Genomic DNA, 10,808 nt, shown 5'->3' on the forward strand with positions numbered 1-10,808 from the left:
CTAAACTCATCAATTAAGGTGATCAGGACAGTTCCTCGGGTGAGGCTCCCTACACAGGTGATTCTAATTTGTGAAAAGTTTTCAATAAGCCAATCATAATAAGCATCATAATTTTTGGCCTCACCACAGGCACAGAAGTAATGGAGCAGACAGGCTATGGACTGAAATTTTGAGTAAAAAATGAGTCCTTCCTCCTTCACATATTGTCACAATAATGTGAAGTCTGACCCACATGGTCATCTTCTACACAACAAACAAAGCCAGAGACAATACACTACCTGACTTCAAATCATGTTACAAAACTATCTTCATTTTAAAAAGCATAGAATTGTTGTAAAAAACAAATATATGGGGCAGTAGAACAGAACATGGATCCTATGACTAAACCCGAATATCCATAGCCAAATTTTAACAAAGATGCTAAGAATACTCACTGGATAAAAGATGACAGTCATTTTAAAAAACATTGTTACAGATAATAGGGTACCCATATTTAGAAGAATGGCCACACATCTGTTTCTCACAGTTGCAAAAAATAAAAAGTCAACTCCAAATGGATTAATGATACACATGTAAATCCTGAAAATTATGAAACTACTAGAACAAAACATAGGGGGAGGCTTTAGGGCATCAGAATGGACAAGAATGTTTTGGGCAAGAGACCAAAAGCACAGGAAATGAAATCCAAAATAGGCAAATGGGATTGCATCATAACAAAAGCTTCTGCACAACAAAGGAACAATCAGCTGTTGTAGAGACAATCTATAGGATGAGAAAAGATGCTCATGGAGCATGCATCCGACAGTAAGTTGATATTCAGAATATGTAAGGAATTCCAAAACATCAAGAGAAAAAGAAACAAGTAACTCAATTAAAAGATGAACAGCCAGACATGGTAGGATGTACTCAGAATCTCCACTGCTTAGAGAATTTGCATGTTCAAGGCCAGCCTATACCCCATACAGATCATATAAACTAATTGATTAGTTAAAATTGGCAATGAATCTAAATGGATGTTTCTAAAAGATGTTTTATTCAGGGTTTCTGTTGCTATGAGGCAACACCGCACCACTGCAAATCTCATAAAGGAAAACACTTAATTGGGGATAGGTTACAGTTTCAGAAATTTAGTCCACTATCATCATGGTGGGACAGGGAGGCATGCAGGCAGATATGGTGCTGGAGAGGTAGCTGAGAGTCCTACATCTTTCGAAGGCAACAGGAAGTAGTTGTCTCACTGGGCATGGCTTAAGCATATATGAGACTTCAAAGACCACCTTCACAGTGACACACTTCCTCCAACAAGACCATACCTATGCCAACAAAGCCACACTTTCTAATACCACAACTCCCTTTGGGTGCCATTTTCATTCAAACTACCACAGATGACTCCACCAAAAGCCTTGGGGAACCAGCCTTTGGACAAGACTTCTTGACAACCTAAAAGCTGGGGGACAGAGTCGTATGATCTGTTTCTCTGGCATTCTCTTGGGAGGTTGCAGTGGAGCAGGGGGCTTGCTGTTGGTGCTTTTCACCCCTGGGCAGAAAGACTGGACAAAGACAGCTGATCCTGGCAGCATCTAATCGATTCTGTATCAGTGAGTGTTTGTCCCTGTCCTTTAACTGAATAAATTCTTAAGGCCCCCCCCTTAACAGACTCTCATGGGCTTCTTGCTACAGATGAATCTGAATGACCGACTGATACATGAAAAACCTCAGCATGTAGGAAGTACAAACCTAGGCATGTTGGGGTCTCAGCACACCCTTCTAAAAGTCTGGAATTAAGAAGTGCAGGCGAGGATGGAAGAAGGAAACACTTCCATACTGTTAGTGGAAATATAAGTTAGTCTATTCCTTACAGAAAAGAGCATGAGAGTTCCTTCGAAAAGCAGCCTGTAACTACAAGGTGGTATGATCCAGCAGTCTCTCTGCTGGGTTCATACCCAAAGGAAATGAAAACTGTGTGTTAGACGGGCACCTGTCATCTTTTTTTCTGGTTTTTTTTTTTTGAGAAAGGGTTTCTCTGTGTAGCTTTGTAGACCAGGCTGGCCTCTAACTCACAGAGATCCGCCTGCCTCTGCCTCCCAAGTGCTGGGATTAAAAGCATGTGTCACCATTACTTGGCTGACACCTATATTCTTATTACTGTAGCAGCAAGGGCACAGGCTCAAGGATCTCATAATCATTAAAATCCATAGATGTTCATCTCCTTCGTAAGATGACATAGTATTTACTCATAACTTATACAGACAATGTAAAACCTCTCTAGATAGGGCATAATACATAACATAGTAAAGATGCTGTATAAATATTGTCATAGTGTTTTATTTAAGGAATAGTAACAAGAATAAAAATCTAAAGACAATTTTTCAGATAGTTTTTTGCTTTTTTAATGAGAAAAATGTTTCCATACAATATATTTGGATCATGTTTTTCCTACCTTGATTCCTACTACTTCTTCCTCACCTCCCTACCTACCCAACTTTATGCCTTCCTCTTTAAAAACAAAAACAAAAATAAAATGCCCTTGTCAAGTCTAGGTGTAGAAGCTGAGTTCACGAAGGCAGTCTGTGTACGCCCTATGTTTTACTAAGTGTGGAGGGACACAGGCTCGTCTTCGTGTGACTCAAATGTGGACAGGAAACACGCAGAGTGATGTGCCTACTTCTATTTGTAAACCAATACAGAAAACACACAGGGTTTTTTTTTGACATCATCAGTAGGTACAGAAACACTAATGTTTTCTGCTCAAAGCTAAATTGCTTGGTTAAGGCAACTGGGTTTTGTAAAAAACTAAACAAGTCTCTTTATAACTTAAAAGGCATCATGATTATATAATGGCCTGGTCCTAAAAACTCAGAAGGGATTGACTGACTTACCACCATGTCCCTCCCTCTCCCAGTCATCCTGGATCAGCTGCTGCTCATTTCCAGACTTCACAAGGACTACGGAATATAATGTTGATAGTATCTATCTTACAAGGGTGTTTGTGGGGATTTTAAATGTCTGTAAGGCCTTCTATCATTACTATGATGATTACTATCTGGAGGGGAAGGCTGGGTTTTTAAACAATAAAACCAACCTGATTGAAACCTCTTGCAAAGATTTTTCTTAGAGAAAATAGGATTCCTCTTTTGCTGGCAGAGTCCTCCCTAAGCCTTGGGTTTTGTTTTTGCCTTTTTTCTCCTCCATCTCTTGTTCCCCCAAAATGAACATTTGGCTGAAAGCTTAGCCAGAATGCAGAATGGCTCCCAAGGCGAGGGGACACCTTCCCAAAATCTGTGATAAATACCCCTTGGCTATACAACTCCACAGGCTTTAATCCTACTGTGTAGCCAGGTCTAGGCCACTAACCTTCTTGGCAGTCTCAGGTTCCATACTGTGAGGAAATCAATGTCTTTGGGGAAAATATATCACACACTTGAACAGGTTAAAATCCACAAATTTTATGTGTAGTCTGCCAGGATTTTTGGATTTTATCCCAACAGTTTCAAACTTCGCATTTAAGAAAGGCTGTAGTGCTATGAACTAAAGACTAATATAGGTCAGGCTCACACTGTAATCCCAGCCTCCAGGGGGAGGTACAGGATTCCTAAGTGTTCAAAGCTTGCATGGTCTGCATAGGGAATTCTAGGGGCCAGCCTGAGCAACAAGATGAGATGTCTCAAAAATTCAAACAAAACAAATAAAAAGAGTAGTCAGGTCATGGTGGTACACACTTTTATTGACAGCACTTGGAGAGCAAAGGGAGGCCAGCCTGGTCGACATGAAGATTTCTGGGACAACCAGAGCTACATAGAGACATCCTGTCTCAAAATAAAAATATATCATACATACTCCTAAAAAGACACATCTGCCTATCAAAAGAAAATAGTAAGAAAAAACTACCGAAAGATAAACTGGAGTTTGGGAAGGTAGCTCAATGGTAGGCAGCATTTGCTGTGTGACTTGAAAACCTGAGTTTGAATCCCCAGCACCCATGTTAAAAGATGAGCTACAGCCGGGCAGTGGCAGCGCACGCCTTTAATCCCAGCACTCGGGAGGCAGAGGCAGGCGGATCTCTATGAGTTCGAGGCTGGGCTGGATCGACAGCCTCCAAAACAATACAGAGAAACCCTGTCTCGTAAAAAAATAAATAAATAAAGATGAGCTACAAAGTCACATGTCGTCTCAAAACTTCAACAAGAACAACAACCAAAGACTAGACAGGGTGTGGTGACACTTGTGACCCCAGAGCTGAGTGGCACAAACATTCAAACCCTAGGGGCTCACTGGCCAGCCAGTCTAGATGAAACCACGAACGCCAGGTGCAGTGAGAGACTCTGCGAAAAGATGAAGGGAAGAGTATTAGAGAAGGACGTTTCAATGCCAGCCCTGTCCTCACATGTGTCCTGCACCTACATACACAAGGACAGAGGCGATATATTTGTCATTTACATAATGCTGATAAAACTAACATAACTTTCCTATTATATCCAGAATTCTCCCGAATTAAGGGAGGAAAATCAGCCTAATAGAAAAATGGGCAAATAATCTGAACAGACTGTTCACAAAAAGAAGAATGTAAATAGCTTTTAATAGGAAGAGACAGGCAAGCTTCATTGATTTATCAAATTTTATTTTAGCTCCTATCAAAAGTATAAGAGTTAAGTTATATAACCTGCACGACGGAGCCCAGGGAAGCTGTAACCACACACATCACCCATGGACACAAAGACTGGTACAATCTTATGAACATTGATGGCCTAGAACATCCTACTCCCTACGCCACAGCACACTGACAGAAAAAGGGATATTTTGAACAAAAGGAATCTGATGAGACAACAAAATCAGACCTTCCTCCTGCCCTTTGTCCTGAAACAGCCTATAAATCGTGGGGAAGGCCTCTGACTTCCATATGAGAGTTTATCTCCCTGGAAGCAAAGGACCATCCTCTTCTCCAAGACAAAGCTTTGCCTAGTTTCTTATTATTAGCTCAGACAAGTTTTGTGCTAATTGGTTTCTATAGAACTATCCACTGTGGTAATTAAAAAAAAAAAGGAAATCAGTGTGAGAGAGAAAGACACCATGTGACAAGAGTTCAAGTGCAGGGGTTTTTGTTTTGTTTGTTTTTGGATTGGGGAGGGGGGTTCGACACAGGGTTTCTCTGTATCGAACCCCCCCTAGCACAATGGTGACACACAACAACACTGAACCCATCACTCACCTCGGCATACACACCATGAAAGGAACTATCTCAAAGAGTGCTGAGGACGTCATGCAATTTGGGATCTAGAGGGAGAAAAGGGACCTAGGTGTTCCAGGAGGAAATTCCCTATGTCTACATCCTCATCTGGATGCAGGTATAGGGGAAGCATGCCCTCAGAACTCTCGGCACTCTGCAATTATTTACACTTCAGAGGACTACTGTTCACATTTGGAACTCTCTGGCTGACTATGGAAAACTATCTTTTCTGGAGCCTTTCAACAACCACAAAATCCAACCTCATATTTTCTACTAATTTTTATTAAGCTACAATGCAATGCCTACATTTTTACTATAGTATATAATGTGATAGAAGTTATATAGTTACATGCAAGTTGCAATAAGGTCCAGCCGTATAATCACATTAATTTTCTGTCATAACACTAAAAATTGTAGTAGGCTCATCTGAATGAGTAGACTAAAAGCAAACAAGCCACAAAATAGAAGTTGCAAGAAAGAAAACGCCGGAGCATTATTTGGAAGTGTAGTGTAGTACCTGAGGCATCAAAATTCTCTTCTGAGAACGAAGTTTCCAGATGAACACTCACACCCTGAATGACACTAATGATTCCTAATGGAGCATCTTTTAAATGGCTCACATCTACTTCTGCATTGGAGTCAATAACCAGTAACCTCAGATGAGAGGTCACTAAGTAGTTCTTAAGTTATAGGGGAGGAAGATATTATTTATATTTACTCTCCTTGCATTTTCTGATCAATTAACAGGTCACGACCAGGCAGAGCTTACATTATTACAAGTGCTGCAATGAGCCATTTGCCTCATTAATAAAAATGCAGCTGTCTCTAGTTCATGCAGGCAGCTGCTGCATTTATCATACTTATATTTACAAATGACTATAATGATCACATAATGTTATTATCAACTTTAGGAAATGATCCAGGGTTTGTTTTCTTAGAACTCATGTGAACCCTTCCATTTTCAAATGTAGGATTTATAAACTATATAGTGTGTTTCAGTTGAGGGGAGGGAGTTCAGTTCACCAATTATTTAGAAGGAATAAATGTACAATAAGTCACACACAAAGTTTGGTTCTTTCAAGTTGCCATTTATCACAATATAAGGTCATATGAAAGATTAAGAGTCAAGCTGAGGGAAAATTGACTAGCTCTTTTACTTCCTAATACCTGGAGGTCGATAATTTCATGCAGTGTAGATAAAGCCAAAACCCCTGAGCGAATCTATTTTCCATAATAATTCTTGAGGGTACACGTGTTTATCTCCTCCTTCCCCTTCCTCTCCTTTGCAGCAGCCACACATCTTTCCTCCTATGGACTGTCTTGAGTCAGAAGAGGCTCTCAGCACCCTAAGAATTTCAACCCTACCACAGTCAGCTTCACCAGGAGGCTAGAAACAAGCACTAAAACATAGCAACTGTTATCCCCCCTCACCCCCCGCCTGCACTAACATCTCTTCAGTATGAAGCATTTCTTCTTAAGGAAAACAAAGAAACTATGGGGATAATAGAGCAATGAGCAGCAAAACCCCTTCCAGTCTCGGGTCTTGCATCACGTTAAACTGCGCAGTGAGCTGCCCTTACACAAAGAGGGAAATAAGTCAGCTTTAGCAAGATGAGTACTCCAGTTCAAGGAAGGGAAGAAGAAAAGAGTTGTTTGCTTTGAGGAAACGGGAGGTGCTGAATCGCAGCATTCCTATTGGAATTAATGAGTTATAAATTCCTTCTAGGATGAGCCTGCCTCTCTCCCTTCAGCCCTCAGCCACCAGCAGAGTATTCTCTCATAGTCTCCCATCTGCTCAGACAGCTGTTCAAGACAGGCTATGGTGGCTTTATGGAGTTCTTCAAAAATTAATCACTCTGAAACAAGAATATAGTGAATCAAATCAAATTCTCTTACCCCTACTCTCTCCTGTGACACTTATACTTTTGATCTAAGTACATACATACATACATACATACATACATACATACATACATAGATGCAGAGAACGGGGGAGGGAGAAAAAGAGGCAGAGGAGAGAGGGAGAGACCCTCCTTCTCCCTAAGGCTTTTCCCATAGTACATGAATTATGTATGAATCTCTGCCAGTCAATACTTCAAGATGCCTCAGCTACAGTATTCACAAAAGTGCTCATGGCACTTGTTTTTTACTAGACAGTTTTGGGTATGTTCTGAATCACAAGAAAATCATTTCAGGACTTTCTAACTCAGGGCAGTGAATATGTATATTGTTTTAACCCAATAAGACAGTTTCTTAGAGAGGCTGTCTGAACCTCATAGGCCCTTTTATTAGAAATAACGTATAATGTAAGACCCAGCTGAGCTATAAGAACGTACAGTTTTCTATAACTGTGAAGAACTAGGATGCACAGACATGAATGAGAGCTATGAGTAGACATTGCTAATCCCGTGATTGTGGGGGCACTTACTCTGTCTGTGCTTACACTCTGCTCAGTGACTCTGAAGAAATAGTAAATACCCTTCACAGTATGCTGGAGGCCCTACACCATGCTGATGATGCACACAGATTCTTAGCCATAGCCTCTCCCATCCCTAATCAAAAAGGAGGCCATCGATATATTGTATTATTTTCAAACATCCACTAAGATTTAGGCTGTTTGGTTTTGTTGTTGTTGTTTTGTTTTGTTTTGAGACAGGGTTTCTCTGTATTGTTTTGGAGGCTGTCGGGGAACTCACTCTGTAGACCAGGCTGGCCTGGAACTCACAGAGATCAGCCTGCCTCTGCCTCCCCAGTGCTGGGATTAAAGGTGTGCACCACCAACACCCAGCAAGGCTATTTGGTTTTAAATAGAATACTTTCCTACTCTCATAGTAACTTATAAATAAGGATTCCAAGACAGGTCATGGAAGATTTAAAAACAAAAACCACCAACGTTAGATGCTCTTGGGTTACTTCAAATACTCCACCTAACTTCTTTGGGCCTCAATCACTTTGTTGAAAAAGAAATGTTGTATTTTATAATGTTTATCTTCAGCACTCCATTTCTCAATCTAGACCACTCTCCACCTTATTGGCTTTGTTACTAGAGAAAGCCCAGAAAGCAGACATACCTGCTTCCATAACTCTGACTTCTCATTTCCTGTCCCTAGGACTCTATCCTGCCTCTGCTGTACATGGGGGCTAGGTAGCATGTGTTTATGAGTGTTTGAGGGATGCTTGGGTCCTGGAAGTTATAACTAAGCTCCACTCTTTTAGATGAGAAAGGGGACCAAAAGAAGACTCCAAAGTTTTCTCAGACTGATCATTTCCAATACTCTACATCTATCAGGGAAACATATTGGAAAGCAGGGCTTCCCACTTTCCAGATGGCACAGAGGTCACCTGGGGGATAATTCTAGAGAATAACCCAAGCTCCTTTCAAATGCAGACTTCCAAAGGAGAAGAGCAAAGTCTATTTTTCCTCAATTGTAGCTTCATAGGCCAAGGCTTCTATTTCATACTCAGAGTATGCAAATGTTTCTTTGGGGAGAAATGGCATTAAGCATATTGGCAAGAAAGGATGGTAAAGCTGTGATGTAGATTAGCCACTTTAATAATACAGAAGACCCATGGCTTATTCTGTGGAGAGTGACTTCAGTAAGCAGTTAAACTCACCAACTGTGTATAAAACAAATGTTGATTATACCCAACCTAAGATTCTGTAATAAAACAAAAGCAACAGTTTTCCTGGCATATATTTCTAAGCTCATGGCTGTAAAGTGACAATTTCTTACTCTATATCTTCTGAACGTAAGCCTTGTTTTCAATTGCTACTGAAAAGAAATAAAATTTTATTTTCAAGAGAATTATTTTCTCAAAAGAGTTGCAGTTTGGGTTTTCTGTCACCCAAATCTTAATGTTTTCAAACTCTGCCTCAGACTTTAATGTACTCTCTGTTTCCATCCAAACTTTCTTCTCTTAGTATCTGAGTGTGCCTTGTGAAATTTTGTAAAATTTTCATATCTCAAAACTATTTTTAGCATATACTACTACATATTCCCTTCTACTCCCTCCAAAAACACCCATTTGAAATGCATGTTTGTAACACTCCAATGTGACCCTGGGTAGTCAGGTGGTAATTTTGTCTTAAAGATTTATAATGAGGCTTTTTGGTCCAAAGGTGGTGTAGGTAAGGTTGCTTCTCCTGGTGTTGAGTCCCTAACAGCTTCCTGATGTGGGACCAGAGGATGATCAAAAGATGCTTACTGGATCTGGAGACCCCTAACAACAGCGAGCGAGCAATGTGAGCGGTTGGAGAAGTGTGTAGAGGCCCTGGAGCGGCTGCAACTTGGTGATAACCGTGTCTTCCCTATCACAGAGAGAAAAGGGTTGTGTGGGGCAGCTCTTTGACTTCTTGCATGCAGAGGACAGCTGTGTGGCCCACAAACTCTTTAGCAAGCAGAAGTCACCACCTCAGCCTTGTCATAGGGCATCAGGAAAAGTTCCTTGTGGTTTTGAACCATTTGTTTCTAATGTGAATCTTAAGTTCTGGAAAACCTCAACGATTATGGCAAGTAGCTTCCCTTCCATGTAATTAGCCATGATTCCATCTTAATTAAACTGACCTGCAGACAAAAAATATGTATAATGAGATCAAAGATTGTAATTTTAAAAAATCATTAAAAGGATTTTAGGAGAACCTTAAAAGGCTAAACACCTGGTTAGTTTAACTAACTGGTGGAGTTGAAGAGAATATTTCAAGGTGACTATATGAAATGTGGATTCTTGAAGGAAAAACTTTACATTCCTTCTGAGCACTAGTAGGTATAATGAGTGTCCCAAACAGAGCTCAGGAAAGTGAAAAATTTCAGAAGCAAAGTCTTATCTACTAGGGTGTAGATGAGAAATGTACCTCCACTCTTTTTTCATAGGTAAGGATGCATCAGCGCCAGGCAGTGGTGGCACATGCCTTTAACCTCAGCACTTGGGAGCCAAAGGTAGGCAGATCTCAGTGAGTTGGAGGCCAATCTGGTCTACAGTGAGTTCCAGGGTAGCCAGGACTGTTACACGGAGAAACCCTGTCTTGAAAAACCAGAAGCAGAAGCAGAAGCAGAAGCAGAAGCAGAAGCAGAAGAAGAAGCAGAAGAAGCAGAAGAAGCAGAAGAAGCAGAAGAAGCAGAAGAAGCAGAAGAAGAAGAAGAAGAAGAAGAAGAAGAAGAAGAAGAAGAAGAAGAAGAAGAAGAAGAAGAAGAAGAAGAAGAAGAAGAAGAAGAAGAAGAAGAAGAAGAAGAAGAAGAAGAAGAAGAAGAAACAGCAAGAGACTGGCTGTAGATCAGCAGGCCCACCCAAATCAGTCTGTCTTTCTGACTGTCTGTCTGCCTGTCTCTCTTTCTCTCTCTCTCTCTCTCTCTCTCTCTCTCTCTCTCTCTCTCTCTCTCTCTCTCTCTCTCTCTCTCTCTCTCTCTCTCTCTCTCTCATACACACACAGACATACACACACACACACACACACCTCCAATGTCTTTTCATTAGCCCTTTCCAGATAGTTTCTTTTGTTTAAGATTTGTTATTAATCCATGTGTGATACATGTGTGGACACACACCACCATTCATGAATGCAGGTCAGAAGACAATACTCTCCTTC

At 40.7% G+C, this 10,808-nt stretch overlaps 1 pseudogene; it reads left to right on the forward strand.

Moving 5' to 3' along the window:
* The first annotated feature begins 792 nt into the window (after positions 1-792).
* Positions 793-9,758, forward strand: LOC106021315 (annotated as a pseudogene).
* Positions 9,759-10,808: the final 1,050 nt, after the last annotated feature.

This window comes from Mesocricetus auratus, unplaced genomic scaffold, assembly GCF_017639785.1.
Source record: "Mesocricetus auratus isolate SY011 unplaced genomic scaffold, BCM_Maur_2.0 Super-Scaffold_100021, whole genome shotgun sequence".
Taxonomy (NCBI): domain Eukaryota; kingdom Metazoa; phylum Chordata; class Mammalia; order Rodentia; family Cricetidae; genus Mesocricetus; species Mesocricetus auratus.